Source organism: Salvelinus alpinus, chromosome 8 (assembly GCF_045679555.1).
Source record: "Salvelinus alpinus chromosome 8, SLU_Salpinus.1, whole genome shotgun sequence".
NCBI lineage: Eukaryota > Metazoa > Chordata > Actinopteri > Salmoniformes > Salmonidae > Salvelinus > Salvelinus alpinus.
The window spans coordinates 67,099,507-67,125,277 of NC_092093.1; the positions used below are offsets into that span (position 1 = coordinate 67,099,507).

Here is a 25,771-nt window from a genome sequence, read left to right on the forward strand (position 1 = left end):
GAGCATGCTAGGCATTCTATATTATACTACAACATCAGTCTAACTGAATATGGATGTTGTGTTAACTGAATGTTCCAGGCAGGTTACAGAATGTTCTTTAGCTGGTGAACCTCATCTGGTATTGGGTAATGGCAGCTGTTTTAGCAGGCTTTGGCGCTGTGGCAATGTTGGCAGGGACGTTGGGTTTGGGGAGCTGTAACTCTGGCTCTTTCAGGAGAAACATCTGGTCCTTTCTGCACTCCATAGCCAGCTGGACAAGCCTCTCCCTGAAGTGGTGGGTTCTGAGCTTGTGGAAAGACATGAAGACTGATAATGAAGATGTGTAACCGTACAAGAAATCATGTTAATATGTAAACCAAAAAGAATACATTAGACTGGTATGTGCTTTGTTAAAAGGAAATTAACTGAAAAATCTGAGAAATAAATGAACATGTAAAACTCCATAAAGCCTGGTCTCAACTCTTTACAAGGAGAAATACATTCATATTAAGGACAGAAGAATATGGAAGTTTGCTTTTGGTGAACCTGTCACTCTGTCTTCTCTTTAGACTTTGCTCCCTAACAGCACCTCCGGACACAGGAGAGGCATGTTTTAACAAAGAGGAGGGTAAGAAGCAGCACGTTGGCCAGGAAGAGGCTGTGTCACTGGTACCAAGTGAGCTCGTGGGATTAGACCCTCAGGTGCTTGGCCCGTGGCCCATTTGGCCTTCATGTGGACCATATTGTCTGGCTGGTCAGCGAACATAGGAATCCCCACCATGGGGACCCCGTGGTAGATGGCCTCGTAGATGCCGTTGGTTCTGGCATGGGTGATGAAGGCACTGGTCTTGGGGTGACCCAGCAGGTTGTTCTGGGAGATCCAGCCTCCACAGGACCTTCTGGGGGATCTGTCCCAGACCTCAGGTGATCATGTTCCCCTTCTCTGTGGTGAGATTCGTGATCATGGACCCCAGGATGAACACCATGATGCCGTCATCTCCAGAGCTCTGGTAATGGCTTGACAGGCTTGCAGTGGATTCCCCCCACAAACTTCAAGTTAGGGAGGGAAGAATGAGGGTAGTAAAAGTTCTGGTACATCTGGATCAGCCACAAGTCAGCTTGGCCTATCATCTCACAATAGGTTGATGGCTTCCCTCGAATCTCACTGTAGTAGGTGTCTATGTCTTGCCAATAACAATATGCCATCATGTCCTGGGACGCATAGATAAGGAAATACCACAGTCTCTCAGTGTCACGCTCGTCATAATAACTGAACCAAAGCGCAGCGTGATCTGGGTTCCACATCTTTTTATTACTAGGTGAAACTCACAGCAAAACAAAACAATAAATCGCAAAACGAAACGTGAAGGTACTATAGTGCTCGCAGGCAACTATACATAGTCAAGATCCCACAAAGCACAATGGGGAAATGGCTGCCTAAATATGATCCCCAATCAGAGACAACGATAAATAGCTGCCTCTGATTGGGAACCATACTAGGCCAACATAGCTATCTATATTCACCTAGATAACCCACCCTAGTCACACCCCGACCTAACCAACATAGAGAATAAAAAGCTCTCTATGGTCAGGGTGTGACAGTACCCACCCCCCTACAAAGGTGCAGACTCCGACCGCAAAACCGGACTCAATAGGGGAAGGTCCGGGTGGGCATCTACCGTCGGGTGCTGCTCCGGTGCGGGGCGAAGTACCCACTCCGCTCGCGGATATGTCACCTTCAATGGCGGCTCTGGTGCGGGAATCGTCGCCGGAGGAACCGGACCGTGGGTCGTCGCCGGAGGAACCGGACCGTGGATTGTCGCCGGAGGCTCCGGACCGTGGATCGTCGCCGGCGGCTTTGGACCGTGGATCGTTGCCGGAGGCTCCGGACCAGACCGTGGGTTGTCGCCTGAGGAACCGGACCGTGGGTCGTCGCCGGGTGCTCCGGACCGTAGATCGTCGCCGGGGACTCCGGACCGTGGTTCGTCACCGGGGACTCCGGACTGTAGATCGTCGCCGGAGGCTCCGGACTGGGAACCCTCGCAGGAGGCTCTGGAATGGGAACCCCCGCAGGAGGCTCTGGACCGCAGATTGTCGTTGGAGGCTCTGGACCGCAGACCGTCGCTGGAGGCTCCGGACCATGGACCGTCTCAGCAGGTTCCGGACCGTGGACCGTCGTTGTAGGTTCCGGACCGTGGACCGTCGTTGGAGGTTCCGGACCGTGGACCGTCGTTGGAGGTTCCGGACCGTGGACCGTCGTTGGAGGTTCCGGACCGTGGACCGTCGTTGGAGGTTCCGGACCGTGGACCGTCGTTGGAGGTTCCGGACCGGGAACCGTCGCCGGAAGCTCTGGACTGGGAACTGTCGCCGGAAGCTCTGGACTGGGAACTGTCGCCGGAAGCTCTGGACTGGGAACTGTCGCCGGAAGCTCTGGACTGGGAACTGTCGCCGGAAGCTCTGGATTGGGAACTGCCTCTAGAAGCTTTGGACTGGGAACTGTCGCCGGAAGCTCTGGACTGGGAACTGTCGCCGGAAGCTCTGGACTGTGGAGGCGCACTGGAGGCCTGATGCGTGGGGCCGGTACAGGTGGCACCGGGCTGGTGACACGCACCTCAGGGCGAGTGCGGGGAGGAGGCACAGGACGTACATGACTGGGAAGGCACACTTGAGGGAGAGTGCGAGGAGCAGGAACAGGACGTACCGGGCTGTGGAGGCGCACTGGAGACACGGTGCATAGAACCGGCACACATTGTACCGGAACGATGACAATCTTCACATGGTGAGTACGAGGCGTTGGCACAGGACGTACTGGGCTGTGAAGGCGCACTGGAGACCTGGTCCATATAGCCGGCATTAATTGTACCGGAACTTTAACACACTTCTCAGGATGAGTACGGAGAGCTGACTCAGGTGCCTTTAAATCGATAACACGCTCCCTAGGGCAAATGTCGTGCATCCTCCACCAATTCAACAACTCTAATTTCTCTCTCCTCCACATTCTCCCTCAACTCGCTGACAGTCTCTGGTTCACTCCCCTCAACTTTCGCCGCCCACTCCTCGCTCAAACTGTCCCAATATTCCTCCTCGGTCTCTGACTCACCCCTTAGCGTCGCCAACCACTCCGTGTGCCCCCCCCAAAAAAAGTTTTGGGATGTCTTTTGGGCTTGCGTCGTGGCCGCGAACCCTGGCGTCGTCGCTGTCCTTCCCTCACCGCTTGCGTCTGCTTCCACGGAAGGCGATCCTGTCCTGCCAGGATTTCTTCCCAAGTAAAGGATCCCTTCCCATCCAGAATCTCTTTCCAAGTCCAGGATACTTTCTCCTCCTGGGCACGTGGCTTGGTCCTTTGTTGGTGGGATCTTCTGTCACGCTCGTCATAATAACTGGACCAAAGCTCAGCGTGTTCTGGGTTCCACATCTTTTTATTATCAGGTGAAACTCACAGCAAAACAAAACAATAAATCGCAAAACGAAACGTGAAGCTACTATAGTGCTCGCAGGCAACTATACATAGTCAAGATCCCACAAAGCACAATGGGGAAATGGCTGCCTAAATATGATCCCCAATCAGAGACAACGATAAACAGCTGCCTCTGATTGGGAACCATACCAGGCCAACATAGATATATATATTCACCTAGATAACCCACCCTAGTCACACCCCGACCTAACCAACATAGAGAATAAAAAGCTCTCTATGGTCAGGGCGTGACACTCAGTGAGGCTCATTTCGTCAGTTGACTTGACCAAGGCACCAGGGACGAAGGACGGTGGAGAAGGCAGCTGCCCACAGAGCCTCTCCCACATGTGGGCAATAGAGAAGCGCCTCTCTGTCTCCTCATGACGCTCTCTGACCTCAGCAGTCCATCACAAACCTGTATGGAAAATGTAATATCTCTTTTCATAAGTTGATATCCCTCCAATGGACCTGCAAGTATTTCAGGTGGTCTATCTTGTACATGTAAAAGTGGATGAACTCCTTAATGAAATCGCTCATCTGTTGCGTTGGGATGGAGACGTTGAATGGTTCGTAACTGAAGCAAGTATTTTACGTGGGGCCCATGTATACAGAGATACTCTGCACCAGCACCGTAACACTATGTCCTATGTCAATAATAGTCCAATACAGGCTTCAGGTTGATCCAGTGACTGACCAATATGTTTCCACAGTTTAAATGTGTGTGTGCTACTATGAAACGTAACTGCGACCACACACACACAGATATACCGTGCCAGCTTCATCGTGACTATGGAAACTTGTTGAAAAACTCTCCGAGCACTGCGAGCATTGGATATGCGCACGTAAATGGAATGAGATCAGAGCAAAGGGCTCGATGTTGAGAAAACAAATGATTATGTTAATGCCCAGTGTTGTTGGCATGGGCTCAATATTGGGGAGGAGGCTTTTCTACATATTTACATGGTTTGTGGGATTTTGTAACATTAATTCAGTGACATAGCAGCCATTGATAATCTACAAGCTGCACTTTAAGCGACATAAGAGGTCATTAAATAAGAGGGTATTCACATGGTGGCATTGACACACACAGACAGAGTGTCACATGCAGGATGAAGTCGCAGTTGCACTGTGACATCTGGGATTGCAACGCTACCTTCTTTAACTCCCTTGACAGCAAGGAGAGGTAACTAAATACAGGAGCAGGATGGTGGAGAGAGCTCACAGCTGGTAGCAAACACAGTATTGGATGTGTCACAGCTCAAAGCTGGGTGAATATGGAGTGGCCAGGGTGCAAAAGCTGTGCAACACTAAATGTTACCTGGAGCTTAGTGACTCTCTCTCAGGCTGACGGAGGGAACCATAATGGAAAAAACACATGATTTCACATGTGAAAAATCATTATTTGGGGGGGAGGGGACACGTGGATTTTCATATGTGATCACACAAACTTTCGCATGTGGATTACAGTTTTCACATGTGACTATTTTTAACGAGGTTTCACAGGTGATGCCCTGCAAACAAAAATGAGTCATTAGGATACACACACACACACAGTGCTTTTAACTTACATATTTGACATTCATGATTACATTGTGTATGTTCATAGAGTAAGTATTAATCAACATGTCCTCATCTGGGATTTAAATTTACAACCTCTTGGTTCACGGCATTCTGATCTTCCTGCTACGCCACCATGTCTGTGTCAATAACTGATTTCACCTGTATTCCTACTCTTTAGGCAACAAATATATAAACTCAGCAAAAAAGAAATGTCCTCGCACTGTCAACTGTGTTTATTTTTCAGCAAACTTAACATGTGAAATATTTGTATGAACATAACAAGATTCAACAACTGAGACATAAACTGAACACGTTCCACAGACATGTAACAGAAATTAAATAATGTGTCCCTGAACAAAGGGGGGACAAAATCAAAAGTAACAGTATCTGGTGTGGCCAGCAGCTGCAATAAGTACTGCAGTGCATCTCCTCCTCATGGACTGCACCAGATTTGACAGTTCTTGCTGCGAGATGTTACCCCACTCTTCCACCAAGGCACCTGCAAGTTCCCGGACATTTCTGGGGGGGAATGGCCCTAGCCCTCACTCTCCGATCCAACAAGTCCCAGTGGTGCTCAATGGGATTGAGATGCGGGCTCTTCGCTGGCCATGGCAGAACACTGATGTTCCTGTCTTTGAGGAAATCACGCACAGAACGAGCAGTATGGCTGGTGGCAGTGTCATGCTGGAGGGTCATGTCAGGATGAGCCTGCAAGAAGGGTACCACATGAGGGTGGAGGATGTCTTCCCTGTAACGCACAGTGTTGAGATTGCCTGCAATGACAACAAGCTCAGTCCGATGATGCTGTGACACACCACCCCAGACCATGACGGACCCTCCACCTCCAAATCGATCCCGCACCAGAGTACAAGCTTCGGTGTAACGATAAACGCAAACTCGACCATCACCCCTGGTGAGACAAAACCGCGACTCGTCAGTGAATAGCACTTTTTGCGAGTCCTGTCTGGTCCAGCGACGATGCGTTTGTGCCCATAGGCAGCGTTGTTGCCAATGATGTCTGGTGAGGACCTGCCTTACAACATGCCTATAAGCCCTCTGTCCAGCCTCTCTCAGCCTATTGCGGACAGTCTGAGCACTGATGGAGGGATTGTGCGTTCCTGGTGTAACTCGGGCAGTTGTTGTTGCCATCCTGTACCTGCCCCGCAGGTGTGATGTTCGGATGTACCGATCCTGTGCAGGTGTTGTTACACGTGGTCTGTCACTGCGAGGACGATCAGCTGTCCGTTCTGTCTACCTGTAGCGCTGTCTTAGGAATCTCACAGTATGGACAATGCAATTTATTGCCCTGGCCACATCTGCATTCCTCATGCCTCCTTGCAGCATGCCTAAGGCACGTTCACGCAGATGAGCAGGGACCCAGGGCATCTTTCTTTTGGTGTTTTTCAGAGTCAGTAGAAAGGCCTCTTTAGTGTCTTAAGTTTTTGTAACTGTGACCTTAATTGCCTACCGTCTGTAAGCTGTTAGTGTCTTAAAGACTTTTCAAAAGGTGCATGTTCATGAATTGTTTATGGTTCACTGAACAAGCATGGGAAACAGTGTTTAAACCCTTTACAATGAAGATCTGTGAAGTTATTTGGATTTTTATGAATTATCTTTGAAAGACAGGGTCCTGAAAAAGGGCCGTTTCTTTTTTTGCTGAGTTTATATTGTATTCATCATAGTGATTCAGGATTAACACATTATGCCCCACCAACATTAAACAATATACAGATATTAGGGTTAGCAGTGTGGTTAAGGTTAGGGTTAAGGTTATGTTTAGGTTTAAAATCAGCTTTTATGACTTTGTGGCTGTGCCAGAAAGTGAACACTCTGAAGAGCTGCCTCCAGGGCAAGATTCATGACAATAAATGCTGCAAATGAATATGAATGCTACAGACTTTGCGGTGAAGCAGAAAGATCAGCGTACAGCAATTTCAGAGGTTGTGAGTTCAAAGCCCAGGTGGGGTCATCTTGAAAAGTCAGTACTAAGTGATAAATGTAATCATATTGTCATTGATTCAATATTTATTTTACACTGTTTTAGCTGAAAAGCGTATCACTTACTTTAAAACCCCATATAATTTCATTCTCTGACAAAAAAATGTGAAATTTGAAGTTTCACTTGTGAAATAGCTGTTTTCACTTTGAGCTAAAATGTTCATATGTAAAAAAAAAAAAAGAGACATGTGAGGTCAGTTGTTCACGTGTGAAACCATATGTTCACATGTAGAGTTCACATGTTAACACCACCTTTTCACACGTGAGGAGAATAACATGTTTTCACCTCACATTGCAGATTCACATATGAAAAATCTAACTTTCACACAGGGATGTTTTGCGTCCCGATGTTGTTATATTTATTTAACATGAGATCATGTTTTCACGTGCTCAAATTTGTAGTTTCATGGTATCACATGTTGACATTTTGTAATGGCTGTCACAGTCGTTCTCCTCCTCAGACGAGGAGGAGCATGGATCGGACCAAGATGCGGATTGGTAAGTATTCATTATTTAATGGGAAAACAACAAACACTACAAAATACAAAAACCAATAAACGTGACTAACCTGAAACAGTCCTGTGTGGCCCAAACACTGACACTGGAACAAACACCCACAAAACACAAGTGAAACCCAGGCTGCCTTAGTATGATTCTCAATCAGGGACAACGATTGACAGCTGTCTCTGATTGAGAATCATACCAGGCCGAACACAAAATCCCAACATAGAAAATCAAACCTAGACCAACCCACCCAACTCACGCCCTGACCAACTAAAACAAATACATGACAAAGGAAAACAGGTCAGGAACGTGACACATTTATTTCACATGATATCCTGTTTTCATATTTGTAGTTTCATGAATTACATTTTTCCTCATCAATCTACACACAATACCCCATAATGACAAAGCGAAAACAGTTTTTTTACAAATTTATTAAGAAATTAAAACAGAAATACCTTATTTACATAAGTATTCAGACCCTTTACTATGAGACTCGAAACTAAGCTCAGGTGCATCCTGTTTCCATTGATCATCCTTGAGATGTTTCTACAACATGCTTGGAGTCCACCTGTGGTAAATTCAATGGATTGGACATGATTTGGCAAGACACACAACCGGTCTATATAAGGTCCCACAGATGACCGTGCATGCCAGAGCAAATACCAAGCCATTAGGTCGAAGGAATTGTCCATAAATCTCCAAGACAGGAATGTTCCGAGGCACAGATCTGGGGAAGGGTACCAAAACATTTCTGCAACATTGAAAGTCCCCAAGAGCACATTGGCCTCCATCATTCTTAAATGTAAGAAGTTTGGAACCACCAAGACTCTTCCTATAGCTGGCCGCCCGGCCAAAATGAGCAATCGGGAGAGAAGGGCTTTGGTCAGGGTGGTGACCAAGAACCCTATGGTCACTGACAGAACTCTATAGTTCCTCTGTGGAGATAGGATAACCTTCCAGAAGGACAACCATCTCTGCAGCACTCCACCCATCAGGCCTTTATGGTAGAGTGGCCAGAAGGAAGCCACTCCTCAGTAAAAGGCACATGACAGCCCGCTTGGAGCTTGCCCAAAGGCACCTAATGAGAAACAAGATTCTCTGGTATGATGAAACCAAGATTGAACTCTTTGGCCTGAATGCCAAGCATCACATCTGGAGGAAACCTGGCACCATCCCTACGGTGAAGCATGGTGGTGGCAGCATCATGCTGTGGGGATGTTTTTCAGCGGCAGGGACTGGGAGACTAGTCAGGATCGAGGCAAAGATTAACAGAGCAAAGTACAGAGAGATCCTTGATGAAAACCTGCTCCAGAGCTCTCAGGACCTCAGACTGGGGTGTAGGTTCACCTTCCAACAGGACAACGACCCTAAGCACACAGCCAAGACAACACAGGAGTGGCTTCGGGACAAGTCTCTGAATGTCCTTGAGTGGTCCTTGAGTGGCCCAGCCGTACTTAAACCTGATCAAACATCTCTGGAGAGACCTGAAAATAAAAAACATGAGAAAATCCAAACTGACAGAGCTTGAAGGGATCTGCAGAGAAGACTGGGAGAAACTCCCCAAATACAGGTGTGCCAAGCTTGTAGAATCATACCCAAGAATACTCAAGGCTGTAATCACCGCCAAAGGTGCTTCAACAATGTACTGAGTAAAGGGTCTGAATACTTATGTAATATACATTTGCCCACAAAAATTAAAACCTGTTTTTGCTTTGTCATTATGTGTAATTGTGTGTTGATTGACGAGAACATTTTAGAATAAGGTTTTGACTTAACAAAATGTAAAAAAGTGAAGGAGTCTGAGTACTTTCCGAATGCACTGTATATTTATATTTTATGAGAAGTTTCTCTCATGATAGGGGAAAAATAAGCTAAATGTCTTGGCTGTAACAATAAACATCAGCCTCAGCACACCTCCAGACAATTAGTGTGAGCGTAGAGATCAAGGTTGGAACGCACTGTTAAATTTACATGAAAGCCTCTTTCTTTAGGTACTGTCCCCACTTCACGTAACAATGGAGATAATTGGGCTATTTCCTGTAATAACACTAACAAATAGCCAACCATTATGAAGAACAATTTTCCACAAATAATCCCCACAAAAGACCTGTTTAGGATTCATAAATCAATTCTGTCTTGCTGTCAATGTAGTTACGTTTCATTGACCAATTACATTGTTTTGAAGTGTGACATTTCGATGAGGGAAGAGTGCACATAGCGTGTAGAGCACTCCCTGAAAAAATGTCCCTCAAATGCCAGCATTACACTGTGAAGCTAATCTATTCCCAGACAAACAAGAGTTCTGCAAACTGCACACACCCACGCACACACACACACTGCTAATACACCTTCTGTAGGAGGCATGTGACAGGGATAGAGGGACCAGAATGCTTTGCTCTTTTTATTCTGCCTAGTAATTCCACTTTAGCAAATCACACTGTTTCCCAGTAGGCCTATGATCTTCATTATGGCTAAAGATTACTGTGACTAAAGTATGTATTTCCCCAAGTGATACTAGTGGGTTGGTGTCTGTTGGGAGTTTTAACTTTTTAATGCAGTAGGCTAAATCAGGGTCACACAGAGTGTTTCTTGGTAGTCTTAAACAAATCTACTTTGAAACAAAAGTATACACCTCACACACATTGTTATGGGCTTAAAAAAAGAAGACATCTCTACCAAGTCAGATATAGAGTTGAAATGTATTACATTTTGTAGTTTGCATCCCAATATGACACTTTATATACATCATAGAAGACTGAAATATAACAAAACTGTTTGACATAGAAACACCGGATTTTCATATTTTTTACATTTAAAATCTTGAGCAATTATGAAATTATGAAAAATATGAATAACATTCCACCCATGAGGACATTGACTGCAGGAAAGGCCTACAGAACCACCCATACTCTATGTACAGTGCATGTACTGTTAATGAGTCTATTTCCCTTGCTGAATATTGGGGAAAAAACGCTTGTAAAAGCCTCTTAATTATGAAATGGTCAACACACGGAGTGCTTAAGCTCCTTGGGCTGCCAAGTGGCGTAGCGGTCTAAGGCACTGCATCTCAGTGCTAGAGGCATCACTACAGACCCTGGTTCAATTCCAGGCTGTATCACAACTGGCTGTGATTGGGAGTCGCATAGGGTGGCGCACAATTGGTCCAGCGTCATCCGGGTTAGGGTTTGGCTGGGGTAGGCTGTCATTGTAAATAAGAATTTGTTCTCACCTGACTTGCCTGGTTAAATATAAAATTATAATTAAGCCATAGACATTTCTCAGAGGAGTTAATTTGACACCAGCATTGAAAGAGAACGCAAAATAACGCAACGCTGGTCAGAATGCATTTTCCCTTCCAGATGTATATGACGAGGAGCTTGTTCAAATTCTGCCTTAGATCTGCATATCAGTATTTGTCTGGCAATGGGCTGAAGCTGAGCTCAGGCAGCAGTGGCTCAGTACTTCAACATGATTAGATAGATTTGCTGAACCATTGATAACCATAAGTAATCGTTAACTATTGATGACCATTCATGTTATTAAATCACATTACCCTCACACCTGTTTTAAAGGGGATTGATGATTGATGTTCCACTCTCCGAACTCTCCAAACGGTGCACTACATTACGGAAGCATTGGTAAGCATTCTGTTGTATTTGAGACGTTCAACATTAACCAGGGAAGTTAAGACTTGTAAGCAGACATCATACAGAGTTGCTGAACACGATGTACATACAGTACATACTAACAGGTGAGAGGGTAATGTGATTGATAACATGAGTGGTAATCAATGGTTAATGGTTGCTTAGGTAATTAACAAAACAACAAAAATGAACTGTTAGGTTCAAATTGAACAAAAAAGTTTGAAATGCATGAGTGTTTTGTTCCACTTCCATGTCCTTGCTGCTCAGTGCATCTGTTTCTAACAGGCAAATCTTTGATAATGTGCTCCACCGAACAGCCACTATGTGGTCATTCTGGCAGACACAAGTTGAGGATTATAGTGACAATTGATATGACAAGATTACCGCCCCAGTCTTAGGTAGTCTTAATATGATTTATTTATTCTTTACATTCTAATGGTTAGCCATGTAAGTAAGTAAGCCTTGTCCGAGCCAGAATGGCCCATAGAGCCTATCTCTTGTTTGTAGTGTGAGGGAGCTTGGTGTACACTACATCTGTGCACTGTGAAAGATTGATTATCCATGTCAATTAATCCATTTGTATTTGTATCTAGGCCTACCAACCATTGTAATTACAGAATGTTGATAGTGACAACGTATTGTTGTTCATTATTCAAATACTAATGTAATAACTACTTCAATGTGATTGATCCTCAAAGTAAATCAATTAAATGGTATTCAATGGCAGTTAATTAACTTTCCTATCTATTTGTGTTTGCCTCATTAGCTGCAATATGTTTTATACACACTACATCGGAAGCTAATTTCGAACTATTTCTGTCCCAGACAAATTATTTTTGAGACACATTAATTATAGAGCCTTTAATTATAGAATCTTCATTATGACTGGTTCTGATGATTCATAGGATGGTGACTTCATTGTATCCGTCAGGAAATTCATTTTTGCATCATACAGGAGGAGAGGAGGTCTTGGGTAAAGCCTCGGATCTCTCCACTGTTCCCACGGAGTATCAGGATTTCTGGGAGGTTTTCAACAAGGCCCGCGCCACATCTCTTCCTCCACATCTATCCTATGACTGCGCCATTGACCTCCTCCCTGGCACTACACCGCCCTGTCTGGTCCGGAGACCAAGACCATGGAAGGGTACATTGAGGATTCTCTGGGGGAAGGGTTCATTCGTCCTTCTTCTTCCCCTGTCGGACCCGTGTATCAACTACCGGGGCCTTAATGACATCACGGTAAAGAACAGTTACCCGCTGCCACTCCTCGCCTTGGCTTTCGAGCGTCTCCAGTTGGACATTCGGAATGCCTAGCATCTGGTTCGGATACGGGAAGGAGACGAATGGAAGATAGCCTTTAACACAGCTAGTGAGCTCTACGAGTATCTGGTTATGCCATTCGGACTGACCAACGCTCCCGCAGTGTTTCAGGCTCTGGTCAATGATGTGCTCCATGACACGTTGAACCGGTTCGTGCTTGTCTACCTTGACGACACCCTTGTCTTTTCCCGTTCGGTTCAGGAGCATGTTCTCCACGTCCGACAAGTCCTCCAGCGCTTCCTGGAGAACTAGTTGTTTGTCAACGTGGAGAAGTGTGAATTTTATCGCTCCACTATCTCCTTTCTCCGTTCTGCCCATGACCAAAAGCTGCATCCCTGTGCTTTTCCTTTCCCATCGTCTTAATCGATGAGAGGAACTATGGCATTGGTAACCGGGAACTTATTGCGGTCAAGATGGTCCTGGAGGAAGACACTGGCTAGAATGGGCGGAACATCCATTCCTAGTGTGGACCGACCATAATAATCTGTAATATCTCTGCACTCAAGGCAGGTTCGTTTGGCTCTGTTGTTCACTCGTTTCAATTTCACCATCTCCTACCGCCCTGGATCCAAGAATGTGAAGCCTGACACCCTCTCTCGCTTGCTTAGCTCCGCTGCTACTCCGTTTGACCCAGAGACCATCCTCCCTACCTCCTGTCCAGCAGCAACACTAGTCTGGGTTATCAAAGGCCTGGTCCGCAAGGCGGGTGGGCCCGGCTAACCGGTTATTCGTCCTGGATTCTGCCCGGTCCCCAGTCCTGGAATGGGCTCATTCCTCTAATCTAACCTGCCATCCTGGCTCCCGCTGGGCCCTGGTCATTCCTCCTGACAGAGCTGGTGTAACTGAGTCAGGTTTGTAGGCCTCCTTGCTCGCACATGCTTTTTCAGTTCTGCCCAAACATTTTCTATAGGAATGAGGTCAGGGCTTTGTGATGGCCACTCCAATACCTTGACTTTGTTGTCCTTAAGCCATTTTGCCACGACTTTCGAAGTATGCTTGGGGTCATTGTCCATTTGGAAGACCCATTTGCGACCAAGCTTTAACTTCCTGACTGATGTCTTGAGATGTTGCTTCAATACATCCACATAATTTTCCATGCTCGTGATGCTATCTATTTTGTGAAGTGCACCAGTCCCTCCTGCAGCAAAGCACACCCACAACATGATGCTGCCACCCCTGTGCTTCACGGTTGGGATGGTGTTCTTCGGCTTGCAAGCCTCCCCCTTGTTCCTCCAAACATAACGATGGTCATTATGACCAAACAGTTCTATTTTTGTTTCATCAGACCAGAGGACATTTCTCCAAAAAGTACGATCTTTGTCCCCATGTGCAGTTGCAAACCGTAGTCTGGCTTTTTTTTGGCAGTTTTGGAGCAGTGGCTTCTTCCTTGCTGAGCGGCCTTTCAGGTTATGTCGATATAGGACTCGTTTTACTGTGGATATAGAAACTTTGTACCTGTTTCCTCCAGCATCTTCACAAGGTCCTTTGCTGTCGTTCTGGGATTGATTTGCACTTTTCGCACCAAAGTACATTCATCTCTAGGAGACAGAACGCTTCTCCTTCCTGAGCGGTATGACGACTGCGTGGTCCCATGGTGTTTATACTTGCGTACTATTGTTTGTACAGATGAACATGGTACCTTCAGGCATTTGGAAATTGCTCCCAAGGATGAACCAGACTTGTGAAGGTCTACAATGTTTTTTCTGAGGTCTTGGCTGATTTCTTTTGATTTTCCCATGATGTCAAGCAAAGAGGCAGTGAGTTTGAAGGTAGGCCTTGAAATACATCCACAGGTACACCTCGAATTGACTCAAATTATGTCAATTAGCCTATCAAAAGCTTCTAAAGCCATGACATCCTTTTCTGGAATTTTCCAAACTGTTTAAAGGCACAGTCAACTTAGTGTATGTACACTTCTGACCCACTGGAATTGTGATACAGTGAAATATAAGTGAAATAATCTGTCTGTAAACAATTGTTGTAAAATTTTGTTGTGTCATGCACAAAGTAGATGTCCTAACCGACTTGCCAAAACTATAGTTTGTTAACAAGAAAGTTGTGGAGTGGTTGAAAAACTAGTTTTAATGACTCCAACCTAAGTGTATGTAAACTTCCGACTTCAACTGTATATTTATTTTATTTTTGACTAGAGGAAAATGTGCCTCCTACTGGCTCTCCAACTCTACAAAGTTAATGTGGACCAGGACCAACCCTGCTTAGCTGCAGAGGCAAGCCAGCAGTGGGATACAGGGAGGTATGCTGCTGGTTTGGAGTTCTATGATACGCCTCCACCCAAAGCACTGTATATCTGTTAATGTAAATGTTAACTGATTTTATTGTGTGTACACTTCATTTGTATTGAAGGTCTGTAACACTAACACAGAGATTGAAGAGAAAGCCCTCAGAGGTCTCCACAGAGACATCTTATCTGTGTAAGGCACTATAGCTGTCTGTGTGCTTCTGAGTGTGGCGGAGGAGATGGGGTGAAACGTAATGCTGCTCTATTTGTTGGAATCAAAAAGTGCTTCGCTGTGTCTTCTTCTTTTTCTCCTCTACATCGCTCTTGTCAGCACCTAGCAGATCAAGCGTTGATAAAGAGACAAAGCATCCTTACGTTCCACTGTGGCATCTCTCCAGATCTCTGCCCACCCCTCCACCTACTGCTGCCCATTCCATTTCTGAGGTTTAGTGTGCCACGCCAGGCCCTGATTCAGCAGGAACAACTAGTCTTTATGCTGACATGGGGATGTTTTCAGACTTGAGGGAAAATCTATTTTGACACACTAATTCCGCTCCCCACTTGACGAGGCCAAATAGTAGAATGTTAAATTGTTATCTAGATTTATGAGGTTTTGGTTGGTAGTGACAAGGTTATTTGTCATTGGAGGTTGGCTTGGTGCCTCGCCCACTTGAACAGGCTGAGTTGTTGAACTTTTAAATGACTATTTGCATAGCGTAAAAGTTTCTACTTTGCTATGTAGCCTACTCATCATTCCGTTCAGGGTTGCAAGCATTGCAAAATTGCAAACTAGAAAGAAAGAGGGTCTTCATACACAGCCTAATTTGCAATGTTGTGCAACTATCCAGCCAGGTCGTTCAAGACTGTCGTCGAAATTGGACATCTGGAAATGCCTTAAAACCAGCCACTATGGGAACAGTGAGCACTATTACCATCAAGTAGGCTTGCGTTTTGCTAGAGCGTTGTGGATTGCCGTTATCCCTTGACTTTGGATCCCAGTTGCGGACACTGTTTTGGGGGGGTTTAACCGTATCCCAAACCTTAACCCTTACCTTAACCATTCAGAATGAGTGCCTAAACGTAACCCTTAACTTCTAAATGTGATGTTTGGAGAAATGGAACGATACAGAGCAGCAGGAGCAACAAAAACACTTCAAAATGAGACGTTTTGGAGCAACCTCGAAATTTCACATTTGGAGAATGTGGAGGAACATCTAATTCTGCAGTGAGACTGTGAGGGCTTGTTGAACTGTCCCCATTGATTTCTGAAGAAAAGTCAAATGAATGTTATCAGCTCGCCACCTAATCTACACAGCAGAATGATCTATTAATTTTGTGTTAAATATGCAGTCCGCACAACAAATTTGTACGAAAAAAATAAAAATAAACACACACGTAACATATACAGTAGGGCGTTGTGGATTGCCAAGAGTGTGCAAAGCTGTCATCAAGGCAAAGGGTGGCTACTTTGAAGAATCTCGAATATAAAATATATTTTGATTTGTTTAACACTTTTTTGGTCACTACATGATTCCATGTGTGTTATTTCATAGTTTTGATGTCTTCACTATTATTCTACAATTTAGAAAATAGTCCAAATAAAGAAAAACCCTTGAATGAGTAGGTGTCCAAACCTTACTGGTACTGTAATACGAAATGGATGATGTAGTCAGTGGCGACCCATCATTTAGGGCAGGTGGGGCTTTTGCGCAAATAGTAATAATAAAAAGATATACATATACATATTTTGGGGGGGCTTGCCTGTTTTGCATGTTATTTTGGCATTAATACGTGTCACATATAAGTTTGAAAACAATGTAAGAAATATATATATCATTGAGTTTATAAAGCTGCATACAAACATGGTCTCCTTTTTGTTTTCTTGAGTAAGGCAGCTCCAAAATGCAGGTGTTTCAGCCTAGCTCAGTGCTTTATGTGGTGGTGGGGCAAGCCAGCAGAAAATATGGAGTGTTGCGCTGTGATTGGCTCAGTGTTCTGTTACTCATGGGAACACAACGTCACCGCCAAGTTAAAGGGGAGTTAGAAAATTCAAGCCCCTTGGGTGCTGCCATAGAGTTACATTAGAAGTCCATAGAGTTACATTAGAAGTGCCCATCCAAGAAGGCTCAAGGTCATTGGCCACAGTTAAAATGACATCAAATCACGTTATATCTACAGTAGCTTTGACGCAGACGACACCATTCTATATACTTCCGGCCCTTCCTTGGACACTGTGCTATCTAACCTCCAAACGAGCTTCAATGCCATACAACACTCCTTCCGTGGCCTCCAACTGCTCTTAAACGCTAGTAAAACCAAATGCATGCTTTTCAACCGTTCGCTGCCTGCACCCGCACGCCCGACTAGCATCACCACCCTGGACGGTTCCGACCTAGAATATGTGGACATCTATAAGTACCTAGGTGTCTGGCTAGACTGCAAACTCTCCTTCCAGACTCATATCAAACATCTCCAATCCAAAATCAAATCAAGAATCGGCTTTCTATTCCGCAACAAAGCCTCCTTCACTCACGCCGCCAAACTTACCCCAGTAAAACCGACTATCCTACCGATCCTCGACTTCGGCGATGTCATCTACAAAATAGCTTCCAATACTCTACTCAGCAAACTGGATGCAGTTTATCACAGTGCCATTCGTTTTGTTACTAAAGCACCTTATACGACCCACCACTGCGACCTGTATGCCCTAGTCGGCTGGCCCTCGCTACATGTTCGTCGTCAGACCCACTGGCTCCAGGTCATCTACAAGGCTATGCTAGGTAAAGTGCCGCCTTATCTCAGTTCACTGGTCACGATGGCTACACCCACCCGCATCACGCGCTCCAGCAGGTGTATCTCACTGATCATCCCTAAAGCCAAAACCTCATTTGGACGCCTTTCCTTCCAGTTCTCTGCTGCCTGCGACTGGAACGAATTGCAAAAATCTCTGAAGTTGGAGACTTTTATCTCCCTCAACAACTTTAAAAATCTGCTATCCGAGCAGCTAACCGATCGCTGCAGCTGTACATAGTCCATCTGTAAACTACCCACCCAATTTACCTACCTCACCCCCCATACTGCTTTTATTTATTTACTTTTCTGCTCTTTTGCACACCAGTATCTCTTCTTGCACATGATCATCTGATGATTTATCACTCCAGTGTTAATCTGCTAAATTGTAATTATTCGATTTATTGCCTACCTCATGCCTTTTGCACACATTGTATATAGATTCTCTTTTTTTTCTACCATGTTATTGACTTGTTTATTGTTTACTCCATGTGTAACTCTGTGTTGTCTGTTCACACTGCTATGCTTTATCTTGGCCAGGTCGCAGTTGCAAATGAGAACTTGTTCTCAACTAGCCTACCTGGTTAAATAAAGGTGAAAAAAATAAAATAAAAAAAAAATACTTTCAAAATCTTAGTCTGAATCAAGTCGACAATCTACTGGCAAATCCTTTTTAATCCTTGTCATATGAAGAGCAATAATGAAGAGAAATTATAAATAAAACCTATCGGTGCTCATCGGCCATTGAACATAAACATTACACAACAAGTTGGAAGTCACAAATTCAACAATGCGTGATTTGGGAGGAATCAGTGGCTAACTGCAAGCATTGCAACGCAATCATTAGCCTGCTATTCAGTGGAGTGGCTGTGTGGTTCCAAGTCTAAGATTAAGGGTCTCTTTTCCTAGTTTAAAATGATAAACATTCAACATTGGACATGCTGTCTATGAAGCATGATTTGTGCCGCGCACAAGACAACTGTTAACTCAGAACTGCAAAATCTGACTTTACTGAGTTCAAGATGACTGGGAAATCGGAAAAAACGAGCTACGACTGAGAAAATAAGTTTTGAACTTTCATCCAACTGTAAATCTGGAACTCGGGCCTCTTTCTAGAGCTACAACCGGAAGATTACTGACGTCATCATGATTTAACCTTTTTTTCCCCAAGTTCCCAGTTGTCTTGAAAGCACCATAAATCCAGAAAATGGCAGACTTTGATTACAAAATTTGCTCACGAAGGACAGCTGTGCCACCTTCCTGTTCAAGTGAGCACAGCACAACAATGTGAGTTCAAAAATGTATTGTATGCTTCTGCATAAATTATGTAATATGCCAGGGAGATATGTATACTGTAGCTAAGAAAGTAATACTAAGTGTATGTTGTGTAGTAAGCTGTTAGTAGCCCATGTGCCTCACCCTAATAATTTGGTCTATTTTCACCTCTTAATTTTGCCAACTGTTCTGACTTGGTGGTGCACATGTAGCCTTTAACCTATTTTGGAGAAATGTAGTAATCAAATATTGTAAGAGCTTTCATTGTCTGCTTATATGCCCCCTTTATTAATCCTACAGTTCTGACTTGGTGTACAGGGAGAATACTGTAAGAACAGCCCATGTTCTGAATTCTGTCGCTGCACTTTTCAAAAGTGCTGAACAAATAGTTATATTGACTATGGACTTCCTAGCTCGCTCATTAATGTCTTAATCAAAATTCTGGATTGCCTCTTTCGCTGCCAGACAAGGCTCCGCTGATAGCCAAGGCGGTGACCCGTTCCTGTAGGTTCATGCTCTACAACATTCGCAGAGTACGACCCTGCCTCACACAGGAAGCGGCGCAGGTCCTAATCCAGGCACTTGTCATCTCCCGTCTGGATTACTGCAACTCGCTGTTGGCTGGGCTCCCTGCCTGTGCCATTAAACCCCTACAACTCATCCAGAACGCCGCAGCCCGTCTGGTGTTCAACCTTCCCAAGTTCTCTCACGTCACCCCGCTCCTCCGCTCTCTCCACTGGCTTCCAGTTGAAGCTCGCATCCGCTACAAGACCATGGTGCTTGCCTACGGAGCTGTGAGGGGAACGGCACCTCCGTACCTTCAGGCTCTGATCAGGCCCTACACCCAAACAAGGGCACTGCGTTCATCCACCTCTGGCCTGCTCACCTCCCTACCTCTGAGGAAGTACAGTTCCCGCTCAGCCCAGTCAAAACTGTTCGCTGCTCTGGCACCCCAATGGTGGAACAAACTCCCTCACGACGCCAGGTCAGCGGAGTCAATCACCACCTTCCGGAGACACCTGAAACCCCACCTCTTTAAGGAATACCTAGGATAGGATAAAGTAATCCTTCTAACCCCTCCCCCCCCTTAAAAGAGTTAGATGCACTATTGTAAAGTGGTTGTTCCACTGGATATCATAAGGTGAATGCACCAATTTGTAAGTCGCTCTAGATAAGTGCGTCTGCTAAATGACTTAAATGTAAATGTAAATGTAGCAGTGGTAAGGTGTTGGGACTGCTGTTGGGATAGCTTTATGTAGGCCCTAACAGTTTGTGGGCACCGTTTGTCACCGTTATAGTGCAATTAATGTATTGTTTAGTGTTTTGTTGTGTAGTGGCTTTTCTGGCATGCATCCCAAATAAAACATTTTGCCCCACCAAGATTTACATGCTAAAATTGCCACTGGATGTAGTACGCAATAGGATTACATAGTACATAAAAAACGGGGACCCGTTTTGGTTCATGAGCACCACTTTCAAAATTGCTGGCTGAAACTAAACAAAAGTTCTGGATCATCACTTTAATTGAGTCATTTGAACCAATGCTGAGAAAGACAGGAGATATGTCCAATTAGTTAACTAGTTTTTGTCTCTCCGCACACATCTCAACAGAGGTGCTATCCGGAATCCTTGGGACGTCCCTATCCTAAACCCCAACCTTAACCAAACCCATAATCCTTACCTTAATTTAAACGTTTAATTTCAACTTCAATGGGGTAGGGACATTCCAAGGACCCCGGATAGCACTGAACGAAGACAGAGTGTCGGTGGCGTTGTGAATGTACGCATCGCGCGAGTTAATTCTGCGGTAGCGGGGCGCGCAATGCTTCTTCGAGAAAAGAGTAGCGGTGTTGGCTTGCGGCTCTCCCATTGGCTGTCCCACAGGATGCCCAGGTGTTGACAGAGATGGAATCAGCAGCTGGATCTCACGACGATGCCTGACAGAGACACCGAAAGTGAGGCTCGCCTTGCTATCTTTCCAATTGTAGCCTATGCTACCCAGATTTTAATAGAATTTAACAGTATAATTATCAACAAGGAGAACAAAGATATGTAGCGTTAAATCCTCACATCGCCCATCTGCGCCCTCCCTCTGTAATTCAAACCTCGTGACTCCACAATGGTGCCTGCTGCAACCGCTGCGTGGTGAAAATAACCTGAAGACAAGGCTGTCAAAGTATCTGAGACGCATCTAAAGGAAGTTTACACTTGTCGGTTTATCTGAACGCTTCCTTCCACGTTGTGTGTCCGGGAGAGCCTTCTCGTTGGAGGCTGTAGCTGGTGGTCATCCGGCGCTCGTGTAAGTGATCGATTATCACATTAACTTCTCATTTATTATAGTCTACCTTTGCGATATCATCACAAATAGCATTGACCAAAATTATTAATTCAATGATGCAAGATTGAAATGAACTTTGTCCTTGTTGAGAAATATGCAGACACTTGTCATGGATTCTATCTAAACGTTTGTTTACCTCGTTATAGCCTAACCATATGGACAGGACAGATATTGTAATGTTATTTAATTTGTATTTTTATTAATTAGTCTATAGATTGTGTGTTTTTATGATAAAGGTAACAAGAACACATAGCGGGGACCGACGTCCACTCATTCGTTTATCAGCAACACCTGTTATGCATGTTGAACACTGATGTTGATGCATGCCATATTCTCATTGATAATCTGTTTCAACAAAACATTGCAAACGTGGCAGTCAGAACGGTGGATGGATAGGCTGGACTGCAACAATTGATTTCATGACCCACTGTGCACAGACGTCAACTCAACGTCTATTCCACGTTGGTTCAACATCATTTCATTGAAATGAAGTGGAATCAAAGCTTATTTAACCAGTGTGTGCCCAGTTAGGGAGGTTCGATCTGATTGTGTAGATTACACTGTGATTTAAATGCCAATGTAGGTATGTATAGCCATATACATAGAATCTCCTTCATGCAATGTGACCTGAAAATCGGTGTGAATGCGACATATAAGTCCCACCATGGTCAATTTCATGACGCAGGGGTATATAGGTATATATGCAGGGGTATGTAGGTAAACAAGTGTTTGGAAACCTCTGACCGAAGGAGTAGACCTAGGTCCAAAAAACAATGGCGATGAATGAATATGCTGGAGAATGTGTGAGCGTAAGTCACGGGAGTGGGTTGTGGGGATTTAAATCAGGGGGAGAATGTCGGGCTGTCAACAAGTGATGGCTTGCAGTCATACCCTTAGGGGGCGAGTCTGGACTGGGGGACTGCTGGCGTTTTATATTACTACAGTAACGTTATATTCCAGTATGTATCATTTCTATTCGGAGCTTAAATATAAGACATGCATGCATACTGAGAGTTGGTGTCTGTGATGCCTTGACTCTGACACCAGTTGCTCTCACCTGTTGGCCAGCAATGTGATGCGTGCCAATGGTTGACAATGTGACCATACAGACTGCAAAATGCTCAAGAGTTATTATTTCATGGACACAAGATGACAAGGGAATAACCCATCAAAATAAACGGGTCATATACTACTGCACCTGTCTTTTAAATCCAACAATATCCTACTCTGGATTAACTATTGGCTACCCACAATAGTTCACATCAACATACCACATTGTGTACTTGTCTATGATCTAATACACCTGTGTGATGTGTGTGTTCATATTCTAGGAACCAGTCTCAATTTGATTTCACATCCACTAACCCTAACCTGCTAGTTCATAATTATGCCTTGCTACCGTGATATATATAGTCCTAAGGCCGAGACAATAAGAAGAAACCGCAACCTCTGTCCGGTGAAGTACACAAAGCATATTGCATGTAACAAACAGTTCAATGACCTACAGCATTACATACTGTAATGTTACCGAAATTTTCTGACTTGATTTAACAATTGATTTAGAACCACGGAGAGTTACCGCAAGTCTTAGAGAACACAGGAGCTGCCTCCACTATTCCAGCACCATTTCAACTTTTCGAAATCATCAAAGCACCAATGCTTAGTCTAATAAATAAAGTGACAACTAAAAGATACCAAAAACGATTTAGTCCAATCAACGTAAGATAGATATGATGTGGCTGGCCATAGTTCTGATTTGTGTATGTGTGTGTATGCGTTCTTGCAAGTAGAAAAAATACTCTACTTGTGGAGAAACACCAATGCCATGCTCCTCGCTTTCATGTTGACGAAACGGTCTATGAATCTGTCATACAGTACATGCTTTTATTTTTTGTTGTCTTAGGCTAGCAAGCATTTTAGCCAGGTAGCCTAACTTTTTAAAATGTAACTAGGCAAGTCAGTTAAGAACAAATTCTTATTTACAATGAAGGCCTACACCGGCTAAACCCGAATGATGCTGGGCCAATTGTGCGCCGCCCTATGGGACTCCCAATCACGGTTGGATGTGATACAGCCCGGTTTCAGACCAGGGTGACTGTAGTGACACCTCTAGCACTGAGATGCAGTGCCTTAGACCGCTGCGCCACTTAGAACGAGCCCTTTCATGGGCAATGTTAGCTAGTTAACATTAGCCTTCTACATCTAGCTTCTTCCATCCTCTCAGTCCAGGGACACAATGTATGAATTTATGGTTGGATTAGAACCACCATTATAATCATTGGCCAGTACAGAGAATTAAGTAAAACCACAAGTCCAAATCCCTATCTCCATCCATGGCTAATTTAGGAAAGGGACCATTTTAGCTAGTTAGCTAGCCAGCCACCAGAGGACAACAACACAACGAGATGCAACAATTCAAGTTGTTTCTGTCAATTACGTATTTCTCTTGATGCGATCTAATAGGAGTGAAGTCAAATCCAAACTTGAGAATTTTTTGGGGTGAGCCAGGACCATTCACAATTGAGCTCACTCAGTTTAGCTCAATGCTGATTGGCTTTTATTTTATACCTTTTTTATCAAGGGAGGCCAAATGCTCGCTGGCTTCCATTGCATTCAATGCTACAGGTGTCAACAATGTCATATTCTTTATGACCAGACAGCATCAGATAGATGGCTTTCACATACAGAGACAGAGGGGGACTATTTTGCTCGCTCGGAGGCTGTCTCCGGTGAGATACATTCAGCCTCTTGCGAATTGAAGGAAAATTATGAAAACACAGGGAGACGAAGGATAAATTATTTGTTTTTTTTCTTGTTCATTTTTTTGGGGGGAAGCCTGGCTTCCCTTGGCATCCATGAATACACGCCACTGTTCGTCAGCACAGTTACACAGTAATTTATTCACAGAAACCGTTAGCTGCTGCAGTGCCAGCAGGTTGTGAATACAATGCAGCATATTCTCACCTTGGCACCTACTAGAGGGTGGTAATTGGGAGGCAGGTGCGGGGTGTGATAACAAAATGATTGACAGTCACAAATGACCAGGTGTTCGGGACAAAGCCCCAGAATGGAGGCCACTCCTGACAGATAGTCCTAGGGAGAATCTCAAATGCTTACTCCTCGCGTCCTCTCTTCTTGCCTCCTTCTCAAAACCCATTGGAGGAGAAGGTCAGCGGGGAGGGACCTCTGGCGTTTTCATCCAATGGGTTTTGAGAAGGAGGCCACGAGAGAGGATGCGAGGAGTATGCACTTGAGATTCTCCCCTAGTTACTTCTAAGCCCTTAGGAGGATTGGAAACTGTCTACTTCCTGACACATTAGTCAGACAAGACAATTGGCCAAATGGACACAAGCAAAGGCAATTATGCCAGATAAATGGGACACTTTTTGAAGAGACTTGGTGGACTTTCAAATCCAGTTAATCTGTTCTTGCGCTTCAGGTGCCCCTTTTACACAAGTGACAGCGCCACTATGGAGTATCACCTCATTGTTTTCACACCCTCTATCTCCAGCATTCACCCCAATAGCACAGAGCCATGCTATGCGTCACACATCGTAGGCCCTACAGCACGCCAACGAGTAAACCTCAAGTGGATAAGTCCATTCATTTTATTCATAAGATGCGTTTTAGAATAAAAAAATGTCCTTCTCAGTCACTCGGTGGATGCGTCCCAAATGGCACCCTGTTCCCTACACAGTGCACTACTTTTGACCATAGGGTGCCACTTTAAGACGTAGACGGTGAGAGCGGTTCTCTCCCTTCTGGTTAAGGCTGAGCACTGATCCTTAAGCTGGCCTCGAAGAGGCTAAAACAAGCAGTTAATTTAGCGCTTGGCTGCTGCTGCCTTTTGAGCTCACACACACACACACACACACACAGGCCTGCTTTTATCCATCCATCTGCTGTGGAGCCCTAGCCGGGTTGCATTGACACCATTACTGTATGGGGAAAGAACTCCATATACTTTAAAATGACTCAAACCCAATCGAAACTGTGTAGAAGTGATAATGGACCTACATTCATAGTTTCTTGACCAGCTCGCTTATAATCACTGAATTGAAAGCTAGACAGTCAGAGAGCATAACACATTTCCAAAACGATGAATGTTTGACGGCAAAGAATAGTGCACTACCAATTTTCAGTGCGGCCCTCCGGATCTCGTTGAAGACAGAACTCGGCCCCCGGGACTAAATTAGTTTTACACCCCTGCTATACATGCAGTAAGGATGTCACTGTGTGTGTGTTATGGTACAGTTTAAATTACTATAGATCTGTGCCTAATATCATTTTCTGTGTGTGCATCCATGTACAGGCAGATATTAGTATTTTCTGTTTGAGCGTGTGGAAATCTGTCCGTGAAAAATAGGGAGTCCATTCTATCTTGAACATCCTTAGCTGAGAGATACAGGACTTTCATTCTCCTGTCCATCCTCTATCCAACCATTGTCATGTCCTGGTTGCTGCTCTGTTACATATTCCCAATGCCTGTTCTCTCAATACTCGTACAGTAGCCATTTATTTTCTCATTTACTCACTCACAAGGGCAGTGAAGTCAAAGCTGGGCAACAACAAGCATTGTTTGTTTACATAAAGAGAAAGCATTGGGTAAAACACTATATAATGAAGAGGAGCTTTGCATTGTGGGATCGATAGCGTCTGTGTTG

The 25,771-nt window shown here is 44.6% G+C and overlaps 1 protein-coding gene and 1 pseudogene across 3 annotated transcripts in view; one reads left to right on the forward strand and one right to left on the reverse strand.

Moving 5' to 3' along the window:
* Positions 1-558: 558 nt before the first annotated feature.
* LOC139583691 (UDP-glucuronosyltransferase 2A2-like) lies at positions 559-1,284 on the reverse strand (annotated as a pseudogene).
* Positions 1,285-20,607: 19,323 nt separating this feature from the next.
* LOC139583562 (rab effector MyRIP-like) overlaps positions 20,608-25,771 on the forward strand; it is a 151,730-nt gene continuing 146,566 nt past the window's right edge. The window contains exon 1 of one of the 3 annotated variants that reach the window (XM_071414780.1): positions 20,608-21,068. The gene's annotated coding sequence lies outside the window, so the exon portion shown is untranslated. The remainder of the gene's footprint in view (positions 21,069-25,771) is intronic. The other 2 variants (XM_071414781.1, XM_071414782.1) reach the window with 2 other exon arrangements.